The sequence below is a fragment of the Felis catus genome, chromosome B2 (assembly GCF_018350175.1).
Source record: "Felis catus isolate Fca126 chromosome B2, F.catus_Fca126_mat1.0, whole genome shotgun sequence".
NCBI classification, from domain to species: Eukaryota; Metazoa; Chordata; class Mammalia; order Carnivora; family Felidae; genus Felis; species Felis catus.
In genome coordinates, this window is record NC_058372.1 from 8,926,712 (window position 1) to 8,953,343 (window position 26,632).

The 26,632-nt window shown below is 46.6% G+C and overlaps 1 protein-coding gene across 3 annotated transcripts in view; it reads right to left on the reverse strand.

Moving 5' to 3' along the window:
• The window catches only part of E2F3 (E2F transcription factor 3), a 77,536-nt gene that overhangs the window by 41,755 nt on the left and 9,149 nt on the right, over positions 1-26,632 (reverse strand). The gene's annotated exons all lie outside the window — the stretch shown is intronic.

The window sequence follows — 26,632 nt, forward strand, 5'->3', positions numbered from 1 at the left end:
TCTCTCTCTCTCAAAATAAATATATAAACATTAATAAAAAAATCTCCTTGCTTAAATGCACCATATCAAATTATAAACGCGTGGGGTGGACCTAAGAGTGCAGGAGACCCCACCGAGACCCTAATATGCAATTTCTATCTCTAAAAAAGCTTACCAAATCTAGCCGGGAAGAGTGTCTATCATTCTGAAAGCTAAGCAATGATAAAATAGTGATAGGAAATTGAAGTAAAATAAATAAAAGAATTAACCCTCAACTTGATGGGAGACATGGAATATCGGTGTATGCACTTAACTGTCACCTAATTCCCGTTGGCAATAAAGCTACCGGAATCCCCACAGGCAGACGCAGTACCTGAAGCACTACAGTTTTCAGGGAATGTGGTCAACAGCCAAGCTGGGGATTTCAGATGGACAAAGTGGACACTCTGGGAATTGCTGATGGTCTGGGGAAGCTTTGAGCTAGGGTGCCGGGCATCTGTGTACATATCCAACACGGTAAGTCTATGAGGAGAAAAAGAACGAGGTCCAGAGAAGAGCATGTCTGTGGAGAGACATCCCGGAGAGGAGAGCAGACATCTCTGCACGTGGGGAGCTCCCACGTCGGGCAGCTCCAATGCTGTCCCGTCTACACTGCCCCTCCCACACTGCACCCCAGTGGGGCTTCTCGGGCAAGTCCGACTCGCCTTGTTGACACACGGGTTCCCTTATCTGTCAAAAGAAGGTAATGGTGTCCGTGAGCCACCTGCTTCACACAGATGTTTCGGAGGTTAAGTAAAAGAGTAGATTTGCAATTTCTATAAAAATGATGAATCGAGAAACCTAAATGTTAACTAAAAGCTTTATCTACAGTCGTCAATGAAAGGAACAGTGTCTGGGTATAAATACACATGTACACAAACACACATACAACTGAAGGTGCTGCAGCATTTCAAATAATTCTAAACTTCGCTTCATTGATTGTTACTACGTGATGATAAGAAGGCGTAAAAAGCTGAATGTTACAGAAACTCAAATAACTCTAAACTTTAAGAAATAAAACAGGACAGAAGTTTCCAAGATAATTGGTAAAATAATATCTGACATGTGAGGAGCCTTTCCTCTGGTAAGCAGCACAAGATAAATTTTTCATTTAGATGAACCGGCAGCTATTAAGAAGCCGGTTACCAGAATAATGAAAAGACTCCCAGGCAGACTGTTTCTGGAGGAGGCGGGGTGAACGCACTTCAGAATGCTGGCTCCCTTTACAGGCACGAACAAACAGCACCACTCGGACCCCAGAGCCACAGGAAGCCTTCCTGCACCTCCTAAACAGGCTGCCATATTCAACCAGTAAAGGGCAAAGCAAAAATGCCCCTCTCCCCGACCAAAGCCAACCCGCCAGAGAGCAAAAACAGTCATTCATGGGAGAGAATGAGGCCTGGTGAGCAAATCAGGGTTGGGGGACCTTCAGAGGGGCTCAATCTCCCTCTTGCATACTGCCGGTGGGAACGTAAAATGGCACAGCCACTGTGGAAAAGTTGGGTGGTCCCTCAAAAAGTGAGACACAGACATACCACACGATCCAACAATCTCACTCCTGTGTCTATGCTCAAAGGAATTGAAAGCAGGGACTCAAACAGATACTTCTATGCCAATGTGCATAGCCGCTTTCTTCACGGTAACCCAATGGTGGAAACAACCCACGGAGAGATGGATGGAATATTATTCAGCTGATAAAAACGAATGAAATTCTGCGGTGCCTGGGTGGCTCAGTAGGTTAAGTGCCCAACTCTTGGTTTTGGCTTGGGTCATGATCTCATGGTTTGTGGGTTTGAGCCTTGTTTTGGGCTCTGCACTGGCAGTGTGGAGCCTGCTTGGGATTTTCTCTCTCTCTCTCTCTCTCTCTCTCTCTCTCTCTCTCTTTCTCTCTCAGTAAATAAACTTAAACAAGCAAAGGAATGAAATTCTGACACCTGCTATAACAGGGATTAACCTTGAAGATACTCTAAGTGAAATAAGACAGACACGAAAAGGACAGATACTCTGACTCCCTTTACGGGAAGCACATAGAGTAATCACATTCATAGAGACAGTGAGTAGAACAGGGCTTGCCAGGGGCTGGGAAGAGAGGGGAGTGCAGAGTTATTGTTTAATGAGTGTAGAGTGTCTGTTAGGGACGGTGAATAAAATCTAGAAATGGATACTGGCAATGGTTGCACCACATTATAAATGTACTTAATGTCACCAAAGTGTATATCTAAAAGTGATTAGTTTTATATGTATTTTACCACAATAAAACAAAGCAAGGATTCTCAAAGGGTGCCCTCACCCCTGCAGGTCCCCTCCCTTGCCTGTCTACATTGGATTGCAGGGTCTTCCCACGCCTGCCTCTCTGATCACCTTTCCTTCTCCTTGGCCACGGAAATTACTCCTGGCAGAAGGAGGCTCCAATAAATCTGGAAACCAGACTTAAAGCAGGAGGTTTATGATCCTTGGTCCTGTATTCATTCCACTGGTAGCTCCAGGATGTGACCTCCCCTTCCAAAGGAAAAGAAATCATGCTTATGAGTTTTCACATAGACTGTAACTACCAACACTTAAGACCATTTTGAATTTTTTTTTTAATTTTAATTTTACAGAGAGAGAACATGCAAGGGGGGAGAGGGGCTGAGAGCGAGAGAGAGAGAGAGAGAGAGAGAGCGAGAGAGAGAGAGAATCTTAAGTTGCTCCACACTCAGTGCAGAACCTGATGTGGGGGTCGATCCCATGACCCTGGGATCATTACCTGAGCCTAAATCAAGAGTTGGATGCTCAACTGACTGAGCCACCAGGCACCCCAAGATCATTGTGGAAAGAAAACTCCAGTTTCTCTAGTAGGTTCCAGAAAGCAGAGCAAATCCTAAGTAAGAAAAGTGGGCTTTTTCTACTGGTCTCATTGACTCCCTACCAACGAGCCAGGGAGACTGAAAAGGGGCCAAGACTCCCAAGTGCCTGTGAGTGAATCATTCACTCTCCCCAACTCGGGTGCCACATTTTCTCCTCTCCTCTTTGGACCGATGGATATGCTTTGCTAGTTATAAATGCCTTGATCAGAAGTAGGCAGGGGCCAAGGTAAAAATTTACAGCGGCCATTTGTTTCCATTGAGTAATTCTGGAAAAAAGTTCAATGTCAGATAATGTTGACACTATTAACCTAAGTTATTGTGACTTTTCTAGAAAACCGATTTAAATAATTATGATTTCTTTGGCAGTAATATGCCTGTCACAACACATGCATTGGGTTAAGTACTCGCGGAATCAAGACTACAGTAAAAACAATTCCCTCAAACAAAAGAGGAGTTCAAACTACGATGAAGTCCATAGGGTATTAACATGGGGTAAATCCGTGGTATGTAGTAATGGGGGTTCAAGGAAGTTCGGTGAAGGGACCGGGAGATGCGGAGATAATGGGGTATGCATAGCACCTTGGCTAGGCTGAGGGGCCAGTGCCTTTTCCACTGGAATGTAGAATCCAAGCCCACACATCCAGAAAGAAAAGTATCAGTGCTGGTCATAAGCTTAAGCATTCCCATTATGTATGCTTAAGTAAGACAACGGTTTGTGAGGTCAATGAAATGCGGATTCTCTTGTTTCTTTTTCCTCCTTTTCCTTTCTTAAAAGGTTGTAGAAGGACACGTCACTGCATTTGTAATCAGTTATGAGTATATGGAAGGAACTGCAGTTATTAAAATCAGATCCAACAGAGAAATGAGCAAATACACTAAGACGTGAAATAAAGACACAAACAAAAAGGAACATGTGAGTAATAAGCCTGTTCCTCCTCCCCAAAGGACAGCTTGCTTTGTCAACCCATGCTAAAGGGTGGTCTCTACATTCTAGAACTCAGATCAAAATCTGAGCAATTTTGCATTCTGTTCCACATTGACAGAGCAGTTCTTTGCTGCTACTTATTTATAATTTAATTCCCCCGATGGTTCTAAAAACGAGGGAAGAAATATTTCCAAACAAAAATCATTATTTATACAGCTGGAGTTTCCATTTAGTTAGGAAGATTAGTAGAAGAAAAATGTTTGGTCAGAATTTGAGATAAGTTTTGAATGTTTCACAGAACCCCGTACCACCAACTTCCAAATCTCTTTTGTTATATCTAAGTCTTTCCCCAAGTCAACAAGGGAGCTTCCCCCCCCCCCCTCCAAATCAACTAAATTAACGGGTCCTGATCTGGGCAGCTCCAGATGGGGTGGAGTATTTTTGAATCAGCAGCAAAAATAGCTCAATTAAAATACCATCCTAATATGTCGTTCGTTTTTGTTTGAAAATGGAAACCAGCAACTTGCTCGCATGACTAAGTAGAAGACAATTATTCAGGCCGGGGTCTACAGAGCAGAGGGCAGAGGAGACAGCTGGCAATTATCTGGCTAACTTAACCAGATAATCCATGCCTAAAAATTCACTCTGGGGCCCAAATTGCCCAGACCGGCTATATTCGCAGAAGAACTAAAGAGCGTAATTACCAAATCTCCTTCCAATCTGTGCTGCTAAGGCTGTGCCCAGGTGAGGAGAATCACGAACTATACCCAACCCTCCATTTTCCCCCAGTGAAGAGCACGCTTGGATTTTCACAATGTTAAATGTGAACACATCCCGAAGTGTCTTATGTTCTTGTAGGACGCAGTTATCATATCCTGAGTAGAGTATCGAAAATTTCCAATAGGCCCAAACTGACAAAGGATACTGGGGGGAATGCCTTAAATTCATACACCTTGAGACAAGGCTCGCATGCGGAGAGATGCTGTAACGCTTCGTGTGAAGAAATTCTAAAGGGAAAAAAGCACTCAGTGTAAAAATAGGGAAAGAATCTGCAAGATTATGCAGATTCGAGTTAGCCAAAATTTGAAAGTGTGCCTTTTAGCTTATCACCAAAGTGTGAGACTAACACTCTCACGCTTACGTAGCACTTTGTGCTTTTTTACCAGGCCCTCCGCCACTACTCCTCACAACTGTGTAAGGTTAGTCGGGTGAATGGTGTCATTCCCATTGTATGGATTAAGAAAACAGGGCCCTCGAATTTGCTGAGGCAGAGCTAATGTCAAAACTGAAACTTAAACCCAAGCCTTCTGGGTCCAAGTTGAGTGCCCTTTGCATCACGCCGTGCTAAAGGCTCAAGTTAACTTAACGCAAATAAAAAAGATCAGATTACCCAGTCAAATCTGTGGTATTCAACATCACGGACAGACTTAGAGTCAACACATGCCATTAAATAAATCTTATACCCAGGCACAGCTTGAGGATATGGATTGTGCAGGAAAGTAGTGTGACAAAGGCTGCTTTCCACGAGTTCCATCTGACCCTGGGCGAGAGGGATTGCTTCTAGACTCAGTTTCCTAATCAGTAAAGACTGAGCAGAGAACCCCTAAATCCCTTCAACATCAGGCTGATTAGAAAACTGAGTGGCCTCAGTTTTTTCTGTTCACACCTACTCAGAGTTTGGTGTTAACTCTTTCCTCCCCCTGGATATTAGAAACTTTTCCAAGTCAATGGCTCTCCACCCTCCCTAACTACAGGAACAGGGTAGGCTAAAATGCACTTTACCAACTTTTGCCCAATAGAAGAGGTAAGCAATAGACAACAGTTTTAGAATTATTCAATGTTGTCTGGAGGTGACTGTGTTAGTTGCATTTCCAAACTTGATTCGCATCAATTTTTAGACTCTTCACACAGATCAAGGGTAGTGGAAGCTGGAATAAGAATGATCTTCCCTAGAGACAAACACTACTCCTTTGAAATGGATGCCATTTCAAATGCTGATAAATTCTATTCAAAATCACCAATCACCTGTAATTGGCAATGACACGTTTTACTTTCCACACAAGCTAGGTCCAACCAAGAGACTTCTATTTCTCAGTAGTACACCCCACGCGGGAATACTGACCTCTGATGTTTTAAAAGGTATGAAGGGCTTTCCCACTCCCTAAATGGACTTAACTGTCACACTTTCATACATATCTGTGTTTGAACTTTACTCGAATTCAAGGGCTTAAATTATGGGCCACGTGTTTCCTTCACTTTCCTGCTTTCTTACTTCTGGTACTTTCTCGTTTGTTTGAGAGAGGCGGGGAAAAGAGGCTACCACCGCGGGAAAGCATCTAATGTACAGAGAAAGAGGAAGATCTAGACTCTTCATTTTACCATAATAGGAAAAACCCAAACACTCCTTATTTATGAAGACAATCCTCTGATACACAATCTGAGTTTGACAAAGTTATCTTTGGGGAGGCGGAGAGGAAAAGGAGACTAAGCAAACACCTCTAATAGTAATAGCCATTATTATTATTATTATTATTATTATTATCACTCTCAAAAACCAAAAGGAGCCCATTTTTCTTACTTCTTATATCCCTTTATAATTCTGGTCTTCAGCAATTCAACGAATTTTAGTAATATTCATTGCTCCCTCTCTCTCTCCCTCTTTTTTTTTTTAAACAAACTGGCTTGGTAAACTTCTACTTTTATGACACTCCAGTGGGCTGGTCTCACTATCAAATCAAAGGCCAAGCAACACTCAACTTACCACATACTTGGGGCTCACTGTTAATTTTACACACAAGTTATAACCAACCCAGCTCTCAAGTTCTTCCTCTGTAAAATGGATACACCACTGACCGACTTCAAAGTGGGAAGAACAAATAAAAACGACCATGAAATACTCTGAAATGGTCCATCACCACCTCGCTCATCCAAGGCCACACCCCTCTGCACACCCATGCTGTGCAGGGCATCCACGGCAGGGGGCCAACTGTTGTGGCTCGGGTGCCTTATTCTTGGGCGCCATTTCTTGTACCCACCCCTCCACTGCCTGTGCCTGGAACTGGTCACTGTCTAGACTCCCCCTCTTCATCTGCCCGGCTCTGATTCTATGCCTGTACCTTTGCTGATCTGGAAGGGCAGAAGCCACTGGCTCTGCTCAGTGCTGCCCGTGGTGTAATCACCAGTGTTCACATCAAGCGTTGGAGAGCTTGCAGCAGTAAATGGGACAGGTGGGCAGGAAAGGGATATTCAGCTCCCAGACCCCCTTCTGGTCTTAAATGAAACAAAGAAGGGAAGCTCCAAGGTACAAGAGCTAAACTTAATAAAGGCATTCTGGAAGAAACCAGTGTTTCTCTACAGACTTTGTAGAGAAAGAGCAAGCAATGTGCTTGGGGTGATGCTGACAAATCCACTGAGGCATTTAGATGCTTTCGGTGGGTTAACGATGTAAGCGGCACAGGAGAAGTGAGACAGATGCATTACTTGTAAATTTTCTTCCGACACCTTGACGTCACAGTATAAACTGCATCTAATTATGCCACAAATCACAGTGTCCTCAAGTTCAGAGATTCTTAGATCCTAGTGACCATTCCATGCCCTAGTTAGATGAATCACAAACAGAGGGAACCAGTTGGAGGTTTCCTGGCTCCTTTGTGCCAAGCTCACCAGAAGTCAAGCCTCCTGATCGCCCCCACGAGAGTGCTCCTTTCTTTTAAAAAAATTTTTTTTTAATGTTTATTCATTTTTGAGAGAGAGAGAGAGAGAGAGAGAGAGACAGAGCATGAACACGGGAGGGGCAGAGAAAGGGAGACACAGAATCCGAAGCAGGCTCCAGGCTCCAAGCTGTCAGCACAGAGCCTGATGCAGGGCTCGAACTCACAAACTGTGAGATCATGACCCGGACCGAAGTCCGGACGCTCAACTGACTGAGCCACCCAGGTGTCCCAAGAGCGCTTCTTTCTTTATACCACAACAGGGACGTGCTCCCGGGTATTTTCCTTTCATAAATTCTTGCAGTGAATTTAGGCTGTTTTTAATTAAGATCCTAACCAAAAGATCGTTTGGAAACCTCTGTCCCTCCCACAAGGCAGGACGGGCTTGTTTTGACCAGCTGTCCTGAGATCTTGTGCTCGATCTTCAAGGCTTGTAACAGCCTCTTACAGTCCTGACCAGGCGAGTGCCTCTGGCAACCAGAAAGAATCTTTCACAGAAAGTCCATCCCCAAATTTACAAAAGACGGGGGGTGGTGGGGGGGAGCGGGTGGAGAAAAGAAGGAGAAAGAGATTCAAAAGCAATCAATAGGCCCAGAGAAGGGATGGGATCATTGTTGATAGGAATCTTCACTAATATAATATAAGCCAAGGTGAGAGGACCTCTATTTTTACACAATTCCACCAGGGCTCTTAACCTTTTTTTGTGTCTGTGCCACGGACTAGGCCTTCTGGTGAAACTACAGATAGGTACCTTCTCAGACTCATGTTTTTATGCACCTAAAACAAAACACATAGGATTACAAAGGAAACACTTTATGCTGAAACATGGCTATTCAAAACATTAAAAAGAAATTTATAATACAGTCATCTTTGTACTTTTTTTAATGCATTAAATAAGAAGATTCAGTGGCAGGTATAAAAAACCACTGTAATTAAAAAAAAATTGTTTTTAATGTTTATTTAATTTTGAGAGAGAGAGAGAGACAGAGAGAGACAGAGAGAGACAGAGAGTGAGCGGGGGAGGGCAGAGAGGAAGACACAGAATCCGAAGCAGGCTCCAGGGAATGTGGATTCATAGTGGAAGGAAATGCTAACTTCCAGTTAGATGGGAGTAATAATAAATAAGTATGATCTAGAATCCAATCAGGACCCAGGTTAAGAACCACACACTGGACAGGCGCGCCTGGGTAGCTCAGTCAGTTAAGTGTCCGACTTCGGCTCACGTCATGATCTCGTGAGTTTGAGCCCCGCGCCGGGCTCTGTGCTGACAGCTCAGAGCCTGAAGCCTGCTTTGGATTCTGTGTCTCCCCCTCTCTTTGCCTCTCCCCCCTCTTGCGCCGTCTCTCTCCCCAAAATAAATAAACATTTAAAAAAATTGATTGAAAAAAGAACCATGCACTGGACAAAGATCCCCATGAGGTCCTACTCATCCATGACCCCTGAGATCTGATGAGCTCGAGACACAGCACAAAACAGGCACTCAGTAAATGTTTGAGCCGGTTCAATAGATAAGTCTGACTTATCTACTGGGTGACCTTCCAAACTCCAAATCTCAGCCGGTCCACCGATGGCCGGCCTACTTCAACCTCTTCATTCCCTTAGCAAATATTCACAGAGCACCTAGTGAGCTCTGCACCAATGGAGCTCTGCACAGGCAGCACCATTCTAGGCACTGGGCGGACACAAGATGCTAACTTCAGATGGTGATAAGTGTTAGGAAAACAGGATGAAGGGGACTGGATGGTGGCAAGGGCCCTTCGGAAGTGTCAGCGGGGTCTGTGAGGACAAGGAAGGAGCCAGGGCCGCAGGGGGAGACACGGGGCCATTCCAGGAGGAAGAACCTTCTCGGCACAGGCCTTTCCTACCTCCTGACTCATTTTACTCCGAAGTGCTCCTCTCCTCCCGGGTGCCCGTGTCCCCTCCTACACAATGCCGCCCAGTCCATCCTCCTTAAGCACTTCTGTGCGATGGGCCCGCGGCTCAAACATACAAAAAGTTCCCTATTCCTCATCACACCTGACCGTACCACACCGGGTTCACTACTCCCTCCCCCTCCCACACACAAACCCTCTGGCCTCTTTCCAGACCCTGGAAGAGGCTGTGTTCCTTTCTTACGGACCCTTCCCTTCTTCCTTCCATCTCTCGCATTTTCTCGTACCCCAGGCCAGAGCGTTCTCTCCATCACAGGGTTTCAGGGTGGATGTCCCATAAATCACCGAATTCAACCATACCTCTAATAATCTGACCATTTTAATGACAGGACACTGAACTCCCTTTGAACTTCCAAGTTCACGTCTGCATCCTACAGCTGGTCTTAAAACAGACTTTTGGCCTCTGCTGATGTCTAACAGTCTTGTCTTCCTATGCAGCCTGCAAGCTCCTTTAGGCTAGCGACACCCTTGCCTCGCCGTTGCCTTCTCCAGAAACGTGTGGGGCAGAAGTGGAGACACAGGCTGCTAGGTAAATTTAAAGACAGCCGACTAACGTCATTATCCCCCTCCAAGTTCACAGATCCACCTCTCCAAAGCCCTCCGGGAGACAAGACACACAGGTTTTGTGAAAACAGCTACAAACTGGAGACCTATGACGGGGTAGCCTGTATCCTAGATTGAGTTCTTCTTCTTCCACGGGTGTTAGGGGCTGAATTTGTTCCCACCTCAAAATGCGCATGTGGAAGCCCTTAAGCCCAATACCTCACAATGTGACTCGTTAGAGACAGGCTCTTTGGAGAGGAGACCGTGTTGAAATGAGGCTGTTCGTGTGGGCTCTAGTCCATAGAAACTGGTGTCCTTGCAAGAGGAGATCTGGACACACAGGGAGACACCAGGGGCGCACACGCACAGGGGACCGTGTGAAGAGGCAGCAAGAGGGCGGCCATCTGCAAGCCAAGGACAGCGGCCTTGGAAGAAACCAACCCTTGTTGGCCTTGGTTAAACCCAACCTTGATCGTGGACTTCCTGGCCTCCAAAACTATGAAAAATAAATGTGCTGTTTAAGCCACCCATTCAGCGGCATTCTGTTATGGCTGCCCCAGCAAACTAATAGGACAGGTGTCTCAAATTAGATACTTCCCAAAAGCAGAGAGACCCAGACACGGACTTGGGTGCAGGTAGTTATTTGGAAGCGATCCCGGGAAGCAGGAGTTCGGGAGCAGAGAGCAGGAGGCAGGTGCATGATTTAAGGGCGTGTGAACCAGGTCATGGCTATGGATCACAGGGGCTCGATTCTGCTGCAGAATGCGCCCCCCCCCCCCGGAATTGTTCTAGAAGGCAGGGACATTTATCCACTGGCTTCCTTCCATTCCCAAAGGGCACAGGGTCGCCTCCAGGGATGGTAACTCCCTCGACTTGTAGGTTAGCGTGTGTGCACGGCGGTATGAGAGAGGCTCCTTGGGAGGAAGCAAAAAGTGATACTACACTCACCTGAAGCAAGATATCAGAGTGGGGAGGAGAATCTGACACTGGCCAACGCCATCACAGGGGACTGCGAAGAGAGGCAGGCCACAGCGATGTCATGTGGGACCAGAGGGGATGTACAGCTACTTGACCTCAGCTGACACGGGCTGGTTCTTCCTCCAGAAGGCAAGAACGTGGATAAGGCAGCTGGAGGCAGCAAGAGTCTGTGATAGAGCCATTCTGAGGCCACATATGTGAAGATGGGCATCCGTGACAGCCACTTTCCTCCCAGAAGGTAAACATGGACGTCACCAGAGAATGGTGAGGGACACTCACTTGGGCATGCTCACGGTCAGCAGACTCTTGCAAAAAGTTTTAAAAAGCTCATTTATTTTGAGAGAAAGAGAGAGAGAGAGAGAGAGACAGGAAGGAGCAGAGAGAAAGGGAGAGAGAGAACCCCAAGGAGGCTCCAGTGTCAGTGCAAAGTCTGATGCGGGGCTCGATCCCACAAACCCCAAGATCATGACCTGAGTCGATACCAAGAGTTGGATGCTTAACCGACTGAGCCACCCAGGTGCCCCAAATTCTGTATTTTTAATGATAACTTGGGTTGGGCTTTTTTTGTTTGTTTTGCTATTTTCCAAAGCTAATCTAATTCTTTTACAATCAGCCTGTTCCCATTATTGTAACTGACCTCTGGGCTCTAAGATGAACCTACCAATGATGCAAACAGAGTGAGTTTAGATACTCTACACTCTCACTTAAGTTTCAGGTAAGGCCTGGAAGCCAAACCATAAAAAGGATTCTCTCTCCCGTCCAGTTTTCGCCTCCGGAATCGAGTTTTTAGGTCAAATACAGGGCACTTCTGTACATCAGGTAAGAGATTTCTAACTCGTATTCGAGCCACCTTCAGAGACCAAGGAATGTGACTGCAGAACGAAGTTTCTAAATTACCCTCAGAAATTTCTCTCTTTCCTTTTGGCAAACAGTCGCCTGAGATTTATTATTGAACACTTTTGTAAAGTCCAACATCCAAGATAAAGTTATGCAGGCAGATGCCAGACATGAGTGGTATTTCCTGGTATTTTCCAGTCCTCTGAGCCCTATCTTTAGGGTTGCCAGATTTAGCAAATAAAAATGCAGAACACTCAGCTGAATTGTAGTTTCAGACAAACAACAAATAATTTTCATCATAAGTATATCTCAAATGATGCATGGGACATACTTACACTAAAAACCTCTGTCGTTTATCTGAATTTGAAATTGAACTCGGCATCCTATGTTTTATGTGGCAGTCCTGCCCCTCTTAATATTCCAGAATGGAAAATCAGCAAAATTAGAATTTAAAAGTAGAATTTCTATTTAAAATATGAACTTCCTGTTTTAACTCTGATAAACTACGGCAGACCATTCAAAGCATGACTAGTCAGAACAAGCCGCTATTCTAACAGACAGGATTCTTTTAGAAGTGATGGCTCATGTGAACAACTAGGGTAGCTCAATATGGAAGACATAAGAGTTCAAAAACAAATGATTCAAGTTCCCCTAGAAATCAGGGGCTTAAGAACAAAAACTCATGTATTATTTGTATGAAAAAGAGCAATTTAAAAAAGTAAGAACATTTTTTTTTTTTGTATAGCCTGCCACTGTTTACTTAGTGCTCACAAAAATTAAATGTATCAACGGCACTGGGGATGGGGAGGGGGGACACACGCACAAAAAGCTGTTGAGAAGATTTCTGACTGGATCTGGAAGCTTCCTATACCTCAAGCTTTATGGAAGAACTAAACAATTTCCTCTCCAGTTTCCTCCTCCACTTACGGTTTGAGAAAATGGTCCTGGAATTTTTAGGACTTTGCAATAATGGGAGGACAGCATCACCTGAGAGCATGGCTTCTAAACTTCAGCACGATGGACATTTTGGGCCCAGGAACTCTTGGTTGGGGGGGGGGGCGGGGAAGGGGGCGCTTTCCTGTTTGCTTAATTGCGTTCCCTGGCCTCTACCTGCTAGAGGCCAGGAGCATTTCCCTCCTTCCCTCTCTTCAGTTATAACAACCAAAAATGGGAGAATTGTCCCCCATTGAGATCCCCTGGCCAAAGAGAACCTTTAGTGTCTCGGCTTTTTCTTTTCCTTGGCAATTGTACAGTCCTGAGTTCCAGCAATTTTTTAAAATACCAGTGCTGGGCTTAGAATAATGAAAGAGAGAGGGAGGGCAAGACAGGAAAAGAGAGAGAGAGAGAACTCCCAACAAAATCTGCACTGAAGCCATGCTGATCAAAATGGTCCTGAATATACGTAGAGTATAATTAAAAATAAATAGGTCTATCTATCATCTCTGTATACAGATAGTTGTTGTAGGCTAATACGAAGGAGATTTAGACCCGAGACCGGTCTTTAACCTGTCTCTCCCATACAGAGTAAGAGCTAACTTGCTCCCCATACAGAGTAAGAGCTAACCCTTCTGATCACTTTCTGTGATCCACACATGCATTCCCATTCAGTCCCTCCATCTCAAGCCCGGGAGGTAGGTCGTTCATTGCCCCATGTTGGGGATGAGAGAACGGAGAGGTCCTGAAAAGTGAAATAACTTGCCCACGTTCCCAAAGCTCATGAGATTTTCAACCTAAGTAACTCCAAAGTCCACCCCCTTAACCACCTCTCTCAGCTTGCAGGGAAAAAGAAAGTCACTAAATGCCTCTGACCTTCATTCTGTTTCCTCACCTGGAAATGACATTTCTTAGTATTTCTCAGAACTGTTGCAAGAACCTGAAGGCGGTTTACTGGGCTGGGGGAGGGAAAGGACCAAAGTCCTGGCCACCGGTGAGCCATGATATTCAGCGACTTCTGGGCGAGTGTAACATTCACCTAAGGCTCACTGCGTTGGAGCGGGGGCCCAACTCAAAGGCCAGGAGAACCACGCCCTGAGTCTGAGATCTACTCACACTTGAAAATGAACTGGTGCCACTCACTTTGAAACAGCACTATCAAGAATGTCAGTGTAAATAGTAAACATCATAATTAACCCTTAGGACTTTGAAAAATGGAGAAGTCAGAGACATCAAGTCTGGCAGGGGAGGGGTGTGGCGAGTGGTGGGAGGGAGGTGACTGGCACTCTGGGGCTCCCTCCTTGCACAAGCTCTGAGTCACCTCCAGGGGTGCTCCAAATGCACGGTGGCAGATGCGTCGCCACCTGGAGCAGCGAAGCCTCCCCGAGGCCCCCAAAGATGTAGGGGCCACAGTGCTGGGTGCCTGTGGCTTAGTGGACAAAATCACCGAAGGTCTGAGTACAAGGAGGCTATGAAGATCACTTGCATTTTGACAGATAGGGATCTGGAGCCTAGAGGTCAAAGAACTGACCTTGTCTAGCCAGGCTGTGACCTCTGCCAGATGTCAGGCGCCCTGAGTCTGACCACACAGCAAACCTGCCGCGGCCCAGGCCCTGGCTAAACCCTCCCTCCTGCACAGCACCCCTGTTCCGGGTCAAGTATTCACCGCGCACTCTGGCCCTCACCTCCAGCACAGAGTCACGTTTGTCACCTGCCTGTTTTGCCGTACTTTCTGGACCAAATTATGCTTTGGAAACTTCTAAGAGAAAAAGGAGCAAATACAAAGTGTTTCGGTAACTCAGTCCATGAAGCCGAAATGAAACGTTTAATCTTTGGGTAACAAAGTCTCATCAGGGTAAGAAGTAGCTGTCGGAGCAAACCTAGGGAGGTTATGGATTCCTTTTCTGTAAGAAATGTAATTAGTTTGCAGTTTGGGTCACTATGGCCTGGGGAGGGTGAACATCTCTCTAATTTATCACTGATGCAGAAACAGCCAATGCCGCACCTTATACAGAACTTTTAATTCTGAATCACTTCCAGACACCTGTTACCCCATTCTCCCCCAACATCACAGCAGAGAAGGCACAGTCGGGTGGTCTGGGGGCCAGAAGACCACAGACTATTCCAAGAGAAAAATGTCCCACCCACCGTTTCATGAAGCCACATTTAGATTCTGGGTCTAATTTCAACAGATATCAGCACAGCGGAGGTACAGTTACAGTGGACATATCATTTGTCAAGAATGGAAAAACCCAGGATGCCGGGGTCACGTTGTATTGAGGGGGGTGGGTGGGAAGGAAGAAGTGAAAATACGTTTTAAAGGAAATGTGGACAGAAACTGTTACCTGAGTGGGCAGAGTTGAAGCTTTGGCCCTGGGAGGGACAGAGAAACCAGGTCAGCCGAGGTGAAGCCACGGACAGGACACCACAGTTCCCAGCATGGCGGTCACCACCAGCGTTGCCCGGGCAGGCCCACCTGTGGCCACAGTCCCAGGGTGACACTGGGTGGTGATCAGAGAGAGACACTGGCACAGGGAGGTCTGGGAAGGAGCACCAGCCATAACTGCAGATATAAGAAACAAGGCCGTGCGGCCTGTGCTATATAAATAATAAAGTGATTATACATTTACCTCTCAATCTGGAAGGAAACCTTGCCAGCTTTCACAAAATTAAGACTGTAGTTTATGCAGTGCAAGAGGAGACTTCTCTGATGAGGTGCCTTCTGTTTTTTAACATGAGGTCGGGCAATGCAGGCTGATTAAACAAATAAATGAACGATGAGGCACAATGACACATTTTTAGGAAGGCCCGTAAGATTTAGTGGCGATTTTCCCACCCTTACCACCCGTGATTGCTGAAGGAAAGGTAAATGAAGTGATTTGGGATATGAAAACAAACTTGACCTACCAATTGCCAATTTAATTACGTGTACATGAGAAATTCACTAAGCATCTCATCATTTATATTCCGGAGTAGTATTTCAGTGCAGCTAGTCTGTTAGATGTCTTAAATTATAATTTCAAATGGACTCATTGTCACAGGCCTCTGGGTCCATTTTACACACGGAATCAATAGACTCCTACTAATAAATAGGATTACTTTTCTGAGGCTCCCGGTGGGCGCTCAGCTGGACGGGTGTTTGGGAGGCCGTTTCGAAGTTCTCCAAAGAAAATTACCTTCCTGATGTTCGCCCTCAAGAACAGGAGGCATCCGAGAGAAATCGAATCAAGGGGCAACTTCCCTACAAAGAGAAGGCTTAGCCTGGCAGGTAGACGGATTCAGACACAGTTTTAAATGCTCCTCTCCAACTACGGGCTTCCAGACCCACCAAGACCTTTGTTCCTCCGCCAGAGAGCTAACACGTGTGCTGTGTTCGCACGTGTTCTACACAGCTAGAAGCTCCCAGTGTTGTAACTATGGCCTTTCCCGCCAGAACGTCCCAGAAGGTCCAGGGCTGCACTCCACACCGGTCCTGCTGCTGCTCCCAGAGCTGAGGGACGGCTAAACTTCTGGCCTAAGAAGCATCTGCTGAACCATTTCTTTCCCCTCTCCTTTGTATTCTACTCTGTGGTCCCACCTTGACCCACGTCCTAAATGGGAACAGATACCCTTAGCAAGGCTGAAATGTTCAACCCTTGCTGCCCCAAGATGTGAGTCCTCAGGAGAGCTCTTGTCAGTCCTTCCGTTTCACACAGTACCCACTCTATAAATGCCACTGACCACCCGTCGGACATGGAGACACCTGATAACCCATCCCAGACAAAGGCCCTGGAAACACCTTGGGGGTGGGGGGGGACACCCTGCCTGGCTACCATCGTGGTTAAAAAGGAGGCTGGGAATCACTTGGTCTGGACTCCTGCGTCTCTCACTGACCGTCTGGAAGTGTAGCCTGGGACAAACTGCGTGAGCACTGAACCTCACTTTTCTCATCTACAGACAGAGGGCTGCTGTGTCCAATGACACAATATATGTGAGACGCTCACTGCCACTTCTGGTGTACAAAACCATCCAATAGGCGGACGGTATGTTTATTGCCCTAAATTCACAGTGGATGGGGAGACAGAGCCCCAGGCTGCAAAACTGCAAGAAAGTACAATGTTGAAAATTAATTTTAATGGAAGAAAAAAAAAACACACCACAAGTATGAGAGGAGAGGGGGCAGGATCTTCCCTACATACAGCAAAACATACTATAAAGCTACTGTATTTAAAGCAGTGTGCTATTTTCTTAGGAGGAAACATAGGTATCAGTGGAACAGAGTAGAAGGTCCAAAATGAAACCAACACAGATCCACCTGCATGTACACACACACACACACACACACACACACACACACTCTTTCATATGACTAAAGTGGCATTTCTTTTTTTCTCTTTTTTTTTAAATAAGTAATCTCTACTACCAGTGTAGGGCTTGAGCTCACGACTAGATCAAGAGTCTCATGCTGTACCGACTGAGCCAGCCAGGTGCCCCAAGGGTGGCATTTCAAAATCATGAGAGTCTTGACAATGGCTGAGCCATTCAACAAAGTGCCCTAGTATAACTGGCTATGCATCTAGGAAAAATATAAAGTTAGATCTGTAACACACACACACACACACACACACACACACACACACACACACCCCTTTCCAAGGAGACTAAAAAAGATCAAAATAATAAAATTATTAAATCAGGAGAAGAAAATACAGAGTATTGTTATTTTTTTTAATGTTTATTTATTGTTGAGAAAGAAAGAGAAACAGAGCATGAGCAGGGAAGGGGCAGAGAGAGAGAGGGAGACACAGGATCCGAAGCAGGCTCCCGGCCCCAAGCTGTCAGCACAGAGCCCAACGTGGGGCTTGAACTCTCGAGCCGTGAGATCATGACCTGAGCTGAAGTCAGATGCTTAGGCTCCCCAAAATACAGAGTATTGTTATAATTTAGGGATTAGGAAAGACCCTCCCAAAACAAGCCACCAACTTCATAAACTATTAAGATTGTAGTTTTATATATTAAAAAATGGGGGCGCCTGGGTGGCTCAGTCGGTTAAGTGTCTGCATCTTGGTTGTGGCTCAGGTCATGATCTCCTGGTCCTGAGACAGAGCCCCAAGTGGGGCTCTTTGCTGACTGGGTGGAGCCTGCTTGGGATCCTCTCTCTCTTTTTGCCCCTCCCCCACTCACAGTGTCTCAGTCTCTCTCAAAATAAACTTAAAAAAAAAAGAGCAAAACTTTGGTAGAGAGACATATTTCATAGATAAAATTAATAGAAAAATGACAGAGGGGGAAAAAGTATTTACTATGCACACACATGCATGCACACACCAGAGAAAGTCCAATATCTGAAACTCATTAAAAGTACCAATAATTCAATAGGGAAGTTATAAATAGCCTTGTAAACAAAAACGGTAGAGGAGTCAAAGAGGCAATTCACAGAGATACAAATCGGGTCAGAGATGCTTACATTTATGTGTGTAATGAGGACAGTGATCGGACCAAATTCAGACGGATGTTGAAGTTTAAAATCAGTAAATTCCATGCGAAGTGCTTGAAACAATCCTGGCACATAAATACACTGAATAGATATTAGTCAGTAGCAGGAACGGTAGCAGCAGTGATGGTAGGAACAAGGATCAAGAAAAACACAAACTAAAAATCAGAGATCATCATTTAGCATCACTAGCAAAGCCATAAAAGGACGTATGTTATCCAATACTGGAAAGAGTACAGGAAACCAGGCATCCGCTCTGCCCTGGCAGTGGGGACATGGGGACAGGACTGGCTCGGCCTGTCTGGAGGGCGATCTGGCCTCATCTACCTGCATTTTCCTCCCTGTGCCCTGTGACAGGCATTCAATATATAGAAATGTCACCTATGGAAAGACGCAGGTGTACAAAAACATGTATAAGGACAGTTAAAATTAGAAATAACCGAAACCACAATGGCATGGGGAGAGCTAACTATAGGAGAGCCAACTATATTCTGACAAATCCATATAATGGGCAGAGTGCAGCCACGACAGAATGAAGACCAGGGTGGAAATGCGTCCAATGCCTTGCTAAGCACAAACTGCAAGCCACAATTTGCACCTTCATATAAAACATGTATTTGCAAATTAACAAAAAAGGGAAAGGCCAAGCTGTTATTGTGGTTATGTCTAGGAAGGGAAGCAGGACTAGGTGGGAGGACCGGGTATTTTAAACTTTACTCCACTGACGGTCTTTGATTTCTTTAAATAAGCAAGCATGTACTAAAAACAAGTATTTTCTTAACAACAACAAAAACGGTAGGGGCGCCTGGGTGGCTCAGGTGGTGAAGCATCTGATTCTTGCTTTTGGCTCAGCTCATGATCTCACAGTTCATGGGTTCAAGCCCCGAGTCAGGCTCTGTGCTGACAGCTCGGAGCCTGGCGTTTGCTTCAGATTCTGTGTCTCCCTCTCTCGGCCTCTCCCCTGCTCACACTCTTTCTCAAAAATAAACAAACATTCGGCCTCTCCCCTGCTCACACTCTTTCTCAAAAATAAACAAACATCAAAAAGAAAATTTTTTTTGAATAAAAAAAAAAGGCAACGAAGTCACTGTTTCTTAACAGTCCTCAGTGGGCACCTGAGTAGATGACAGTGTCCACGGTGCCCCTTCAACAGCCAGCAGAAGCCCCACCTCTGCAGGTATGCTCCAGAGAGGAGCTATTACAGCTGGACACTAACAGAATCGTTCAACTTGAACCTGGCTCCACTCATAACCTGCCGATCTGATTGGGAATGGAAGGCAACAGCAGTATCCGTAACCGTGAGTTACACTTCTTGGGGTGTGTTAAGAAGTTCGCATGCGGGTTTGGCAGTCTTCAGAACCCTTACACAACACAAAGAAGTCCCCCAGAGCAACAGATCCGGGTTCCTAATCACACCAAGTTGGGGCCAACATGTATTCCTAGGGGAGATCTCTTCTCTTGGGTGCACAAATAGAAGGAGACCTACCTTACCTAAAAAGGGCAGCCAACGGGCTGACCGTTTCAACACCATTAGTCCTGTATTAACAGCAAAAGGTGAAGCCAGACCCAAAAGAGCTCTTCACGTGGCCACTTGTTATGGTCAAATGGGACAATGTGTGTCTAGATCCATTTAAAAAAAATATTTATAAAATTCAACTACGGTACACAGACGGCATGGCTCTTTTCTAACTTCTTTTACTCCGTAAGGCAAGACGGGAGGACCACACCCAGAGCTAGTTTGGGGAAGGGTGGCAGTAGCTGAGTCATGCTAGACCTTCAGAGGTGGCGGACGTTTTAAGGGCCACACCTTGGCCACACTTGTGACACAGAGCAGCAAACGTCAGACGGAAGTCATGGGCTTAGAAAGGCTGACCCTCACACTCTTCAGCAAAGCAGGAAGCAAGAAATGAGTACCGCCTGCCTCATTTTCTCGACCTCTGTAATATCATCAACCGCAAATGGCCAACTTAACTGTCACTGTCACCAGAAGTTGTTTTGGCTGAAGGTGGACGGAAAGGGGGTGGAGTTGCCCACCAGATAGCTAGAGAGACGCTTTTAGAAGAACCACCAAAACGAACCTGGGCCATAATAAAGCCACATAATCTTCCACATGCATTTCAGGACACAGCCCTTCCATCACAAGAAACTATCGTTCCGTCCCAAACACTCCTTTTAACATGGTAGTAGTTAATTAGGTTGCTTAGGAGCAGACCAGGGTTTGGGCTGGTGCAGAAGTGAAAAATTTCTGCCATTCTGATTAGGGTCTTTTTTTTTTTTTTTTTCATTCCTCTTCACGGGAAAAAAGAATCAGGTTAACACCTTTCTTCCCCCCTAGTTTCTAAGTGTAATTACACTTGTAAATAAAAGTCATAACTAATCAGAATTTCTGATTCCGTGATTTTGATTATAATTTATACGATGGTTCTTCATACTCATTCAAACTGTGGGTAGTCACGAGCTTTTCACACAAAGAAGCGTGGTATCTGTTTAAGGCCTTTATTGGGGCTAGGGGACAGGAACCGCATGGGCAGTGACCGAGTGGCTGGCCACTCTGTGCCCAGCTCCAGGCTGGACGCTTTCCCGTGGTCTCTCATTTCATCTGCTACTCACAATATCTTTAAATACCCAAATTACCAGACATGTGAGGAGACTGACCATTTCACTTCCAGATAAGTCTTGTACATCTGGCTGGCAATTTGGTTATAAAGATTTTTAATGGTGCTAGATAAGAGGACCATAAGAGAGAAGGAATTAAAAGGAGGAAAATATTTGTCAGGCAAACATGTCAACAGTCTCTGGAGAAAAGGGAGGGAAGCAGTTTCCCTGTTTGCTGGATGATGAAAAGCCCAAAGAAGGCTAAGAATTTCTGTTACCGAGTTCTGGGCTTTGGCGTGCAGGATCCTCCCGGAGTCCTCTGGTTTCAGGGAGGGACGCCAGGCCCAGGAAGGGATCAAGGGGTTCTGCCAGCTGTGAACTGTCTTGATACACCCAAGACTATCGCTTATAAGCTCTGTTTCTAGAATTGCACTTCTAGAAGCAACACTGCAGCACAGCTAAGGCCTTAGCTTTCCCCCAGCCCTTTTACGCTGAGAGGGATCTTTTCTCAAACAGTGCCTCTCAAACTTGGTGCACCAGAATGACCTGGGGGTAGGGGCTGTTTAACCTACTACTGCTGCTCCCCTCCCCTCCCCACACACCCCCCCCCCCCAGAGTTTCTGACTCTTTGGGTCTTGGGTGTGACTGGAAATTCTGCATTTCTAACATGCTCCCGAGTGCTGCTGCTGGTCTGGGACCACATACTGAAGAACTACTATTCTAAGAGACCAGACCAGAACCCATCGAAGATAAGACAAGGCTGCATTTTTTTTTATGTGGCAAAATCTTTATCAATTGCGACCTGAGCCACACAAAGGCAGGGAATTTTGTCTGTTGCTGGGTGCCCGGCGTCTGGAACGGGGGCTGGCACGTACCTGGTGTGCTGTACGTATCTACTAGGTACATCAACTGAATCCGTAGGCTCCGTGGTGGAAACTGGCCCACGTGGGTGGGAGTGGGCAAGAGAGAGTGGTTGCATTCGCACCAGGCTGCTAACAGTTTTTTTTTTTCTTTTTCATGGTCACAACATAATACATTTTTAAGTATTTCACAACCAGATCTTTGGGAGGGCCAAAAAAAAAAAGCCTTAATTTGTTGCATGTGCCATTTTCCTTGGTGTAAATTCTTCCACCAAGGTCAATTACAAGCTACCATCCTGGCATCACTGATTGCAGACTTAGGGAGAGAGGAGCACAGGTGGTTCTTGTGAGCAGGTGGAAGGTCTCCACACACCCCCGGGTGCAGCTAAGTGTTGGGAGTCCACACCAGGGCTGCCCAGCTGCCCTCCTCATGGCATATTCAGGTCTTTCTGGTCCTGCAGCCTAACACTGCTTTATTTTAAAAATGACTTTTTTTAAACGTTTAGTTTTGAGAGACAGCGTGAGCAAGAGAGGGCCAGAGAGAGAGGGAGACACAGAATCTGAAGCAGGCTCCAGGCTCTGAGATGTCAGTACAGTGCCCGACGCGGGGCTCGAACTCACAGACCGTGAGATCACGACCTGAGCTGGTTGGATGCTTAGCCATCTGAGTCACCCAGGCGCCCTGTCAACACTTCTTTAGAATCCAAGGTAAATGACCCACATATTCCTTCAGAAGCATCTAATTCTGAACATTCAAAACTCAGATTTTCCATGTTTTAGTACGCGGGTGTGAATGGAAGTCTGAACTACAGTATTAATTCTGCATCCATTTTCTTTAGGTTAGTAGAAAGGAACAAATTGTGGCACTTCAAAAGGAGGTAGAACTGATTTATTTCTGTTATCTGCTTCTGTGTGTACCACAGTTAATATCGTCACTTGCAAGCGATAATAAACACGGTGCAAAAAAATTTTTTTCCCTTAATTTATAAATTCAATCTAGTCTTCAACAATATATAAATTTCCCGGCTGACTGGTGTATTTCAAAATGTTTGGAATGCACAATTACTACATATGATGAATAATGTTTATTACGCATTTCTTCTCTTACCGAGTATTTCGTACCAAGTAATGCTTCTCAGTTGAATTTGATTCATTTCTGCTAGTTTCTTAATAATACACTAACAGATGTTTCTTCAATCTCCACAGACGATTGCCATTATTTTTCTAAAAATTTTCACCTTTTTAGTTTGTTTTTTGATATATACACTTACGATTATTTTCTCCTGCGCATGTGTTGTTATTTTTCTTTTTAACGGAAGTGTCGTTGACACGTATGATGTTAGTTTCAGGTGTACAACATAGTGATTCAACAATCATACACCTTACGAAATGCTCACCACAGTAAGTGAGGTGACCATCTGTCACCATATGAAGTGACTACAATATTATTGACTACATTCCCGGTGACTGACTTGTCTTATAACTGGAAACTTGTACCTCTTAACCCACTTCACCTTATTTGCTAAGAGCTGATGTGCGCTGGAAGGCAAGCTCTACTTAACAATGAAGGTACCACTCGCGACAGTCAGATAGGCAACGACAGCAAACACTTCAGGGTTTGGCGCGTTTAGCACTTCACACACATTATGGCATTCAACCTTCCCAGGGACTGAGGTAGGAACCCCAATTCCGGTGAGGGAAACGGGGGTCGGGAGGGCAGTGGTGTGCCCAAATCATCAAAGTCCGACGTGGTCCCGCTGGGATCAACAACCATGCCGAGACGCAGGTCCTGAGCGGGTCTGTCTTAATCACCCAGGTAAGTAAATGATAAATGCCAACACTTCCTAGGCCTTCCCTGAACTGCAGACTTTGATCCTTTCTTCTCCAAGTGACAGGGAAGCTTCGAGTGGCCGATTCACAGCATGCCCGACCATAAACCAGACAGAGCTTCACCAGGCTGTGCACAGCACGTTTTCTCTGTATCATCGACCAAGAGGGTGAGCACAGCTCCGGGGTTCCACCGGGGGTTAGGCATGCCAAAATTAAAGTCCAGCTACGAGAAACCATGTGCTTTGAAAGTCTCTACTATTATTTCAAAATGTTAATGTACGCTTTATGTAGAAGACGCATCTCCGTGATTCCCCGTTTCTGCTCTTTCTTCAAGGTCTGGTACACTAGTCCACAACGGGGGTGGGGGTCAATTCTGCCCCCAGGAGACATGTGGCAATGTCCAGAGGCAACCTTGATCGTCTTTTTTTTTTTTTTTTTTTAAATCTCTATTTATTTTTGAGAGAGAGACAGAGTATGAGCCAGGGAGGAACAGAATAAGAGAGGGAGTCTTTCCTCCAGAGGAGTACTCAAAGACTGATTTTTAAAGGCTAATGTGCGAGAGCCTGAGAAAATTCAAGTTTTGTTGTTGTTGTTGCTTTGGTTTTTGTAACCAGCAAAATCAGACAGCCTAGGAAATCACGGTCCAAAGAGCCATCTTAGTTCAAGACGGAATTATGTGACCTTTCTTTATGCACAGTACTCTCACCCTCTAGCTGGCTCTGGGCTCTGACAGGTTGCAAACCGTTGGCTTTCTCGAAGCAGCCAGAAGCCAGGCCCGGACCTGGTAAAGCATGTAATAAATAACATCTGATGGCTCGTCTCTGCGAGCCCTGGCAGTATCGATCCCCCAAATCAACCTGATGGATCTGTCTCGTTTTCACATTGCACTGCGAGAAGTGAAAACAACACAAAGGTTTTTGTGGCACCACATTAATTTTTTTTTTTTTTTGAAGTTAGGGAGACCAGTTCTTGGTTCGCCATCGTTCATCAAGCCTTGCACTACGACCTCTCTGCCAAAGCCACGTTTCCAGTGCGCGGCCCTCGCCTCTCGGAAGGCTGGACGGCCTCCGGCGCCACTCACAACCAACTCCTACCAAATAACCGTCTCCCCGAGGCCGCGCTCCGCCGCGGCCGTCCCGGCAGCCCCAGGACTGAAACCCGCGGACAGTCTGAAGTCTTCCTTCTTTTCTCAGCCCGTCCCTCACTTCCGTGCTGCCTTTCCACACTCACCGCTGCTGTCCCGCTTCCCGGCTCGTTCAACCTACGGCGCCCAGAGCCTAGAGGGTGTGACCCGTGTCCCTTCCCGGGGAGATTCCTTGGCTTTCTGTCCTCTCGGTAACCTGCTCCCTGCAGGCCTCGGTGCGGCATTAGCCCCCACTCGGCGCTGGCGCTCCCGACCGAGGTCCTCCGGCCTCCGGGGCCCCCTCACGCTTCGCCCGCTTTGCGCCGTGGGTGACCGACCCATCTTCAGGGGCATAGGGACGCCGGAAGGGGGCGGCGCACCTGCCCCACTTCCCCGGGGCCTCCGGGCTAGTCCCTCCGACCGAGGCACGAGTGGAGGCCAGCCTCACGCCAGCGCGCGGATTCTGCGCCCGGCTCCAGCTCGGAGAACCGTGCTTCCCGACCTACGGCGGGGTTTGCCCAACGTCCCGGGAGATCAGATCTCGGTATTTCTCTCACTGAAGAGGGTAGAGGTAGCGCGTGGAATGAGTGCCACGGGCCATTCTTATTATCAGGGAAGCTCGGGGAAACACTGGGTTCGTTCTTTCTGCCGGGCGTCTTGAGTCTCTACTGTAGAACGAATACAGCGTCAGAGACCACGGAGGAGAACATCCAGGAATGAGCGGAGACTTTGTACCAGGTTGAGGTGGCCCCACTCATCAGGGGGGCCCTGAGCCAGCCCCCTAACCCTGGCTGTCGAGTCCTTCCCACGTCAACAAGCATGATGATAATGCCCACTTCATAGGTTGTTATGCGGATAGTGGGCTCATGTGCGTGAAGCACTCCATTTGGTGCCCTCCATACACGCGGGCACTCGATAAACATTAGCTATTATTATCCCATAGACCAGAGACTGCTGAGTGGTAGCCCTTAAGCCAAATCTGTCCTAGAGACCTATTTTGTTTGGCTTGCACATTTTCCTTTTTAATCGAGCCAACATTTTAAAACTGGTAGATTTCTGGCATTTTAAGGTTGAAGGACGGGCAGCAGGCAGGGCCTGCCTTACCCTCTGGCAGACCTCGCCTAGGGCTGGGTCCCACGGCCCCCTCTTGATAGGGCGTTTCTTCTTTGTTCAAGCAAAGCCCGCACATCACAATCCCCACCCCACTAACCCCGCAGGGAACTCCCTGCCTGACCCTCGTACCAAGGCCAATCTCTATTCTCGACCAATTCTACCAACATATCCAACGTTAGGTTCTATTCTCCTTCAGTCCAAACGGTCTCTCTGTCTGTGACCTGTCTTCTACTCCCTACCTCTGCCTTGGGACGCTTCCCTAGCCCTGAACAATCTCCTCAATCTTCTGTCTGCACCTAGCACCGGGGCTCCACCTGAGAATGCACAGGAGAATGATCTGGACACATACCCATGTGGGGATCCCACCCCCACAGGTTCTAATTAATCTGGGCAGAGCCCGAGTTTGGGGTTTTCTGGGGAAATGTGCAGATGATTCAGGTGTGCACCCTCATGTGCCCCGAGCCTGCTGACCACGGGAGCCAGGCCTCCCCGCTCTCACGGCTGGCGGGCTCGTCCTCTTCTGCACCGCACAACCAAGGACTAGAAGAGTCTTGTTTTCGCTCCTGACTCCTGTTTAGTCTTGCTTGCGAATCACCTTGTGTTTAAAGCCTGTCTCCCCACACAGGCTGTAAACTCGCGAGTGGGCGGGTCACACCTCACACTTCGTTTGCATCGCCAACCGGACCCGGGGGCCGGCACACTGCGGGTGTCTAACGAACGCGCGCCTCTCAAGTATCTGAGTCTCCGGGATCGAAGGCACTGCGGGGACGTACATGATGAAAACACCACTGACCGACCGAGACCGACTTCTGGGAGCTCGCAGGTTTGGAGGAGGGAGTCAAGGGCACCGACGATGGGGCTACAGGGAGGTGCACTTGATGGGCCGGTGAGGAGGGCGGCAAGAGAGGCCAGGCGGAGTG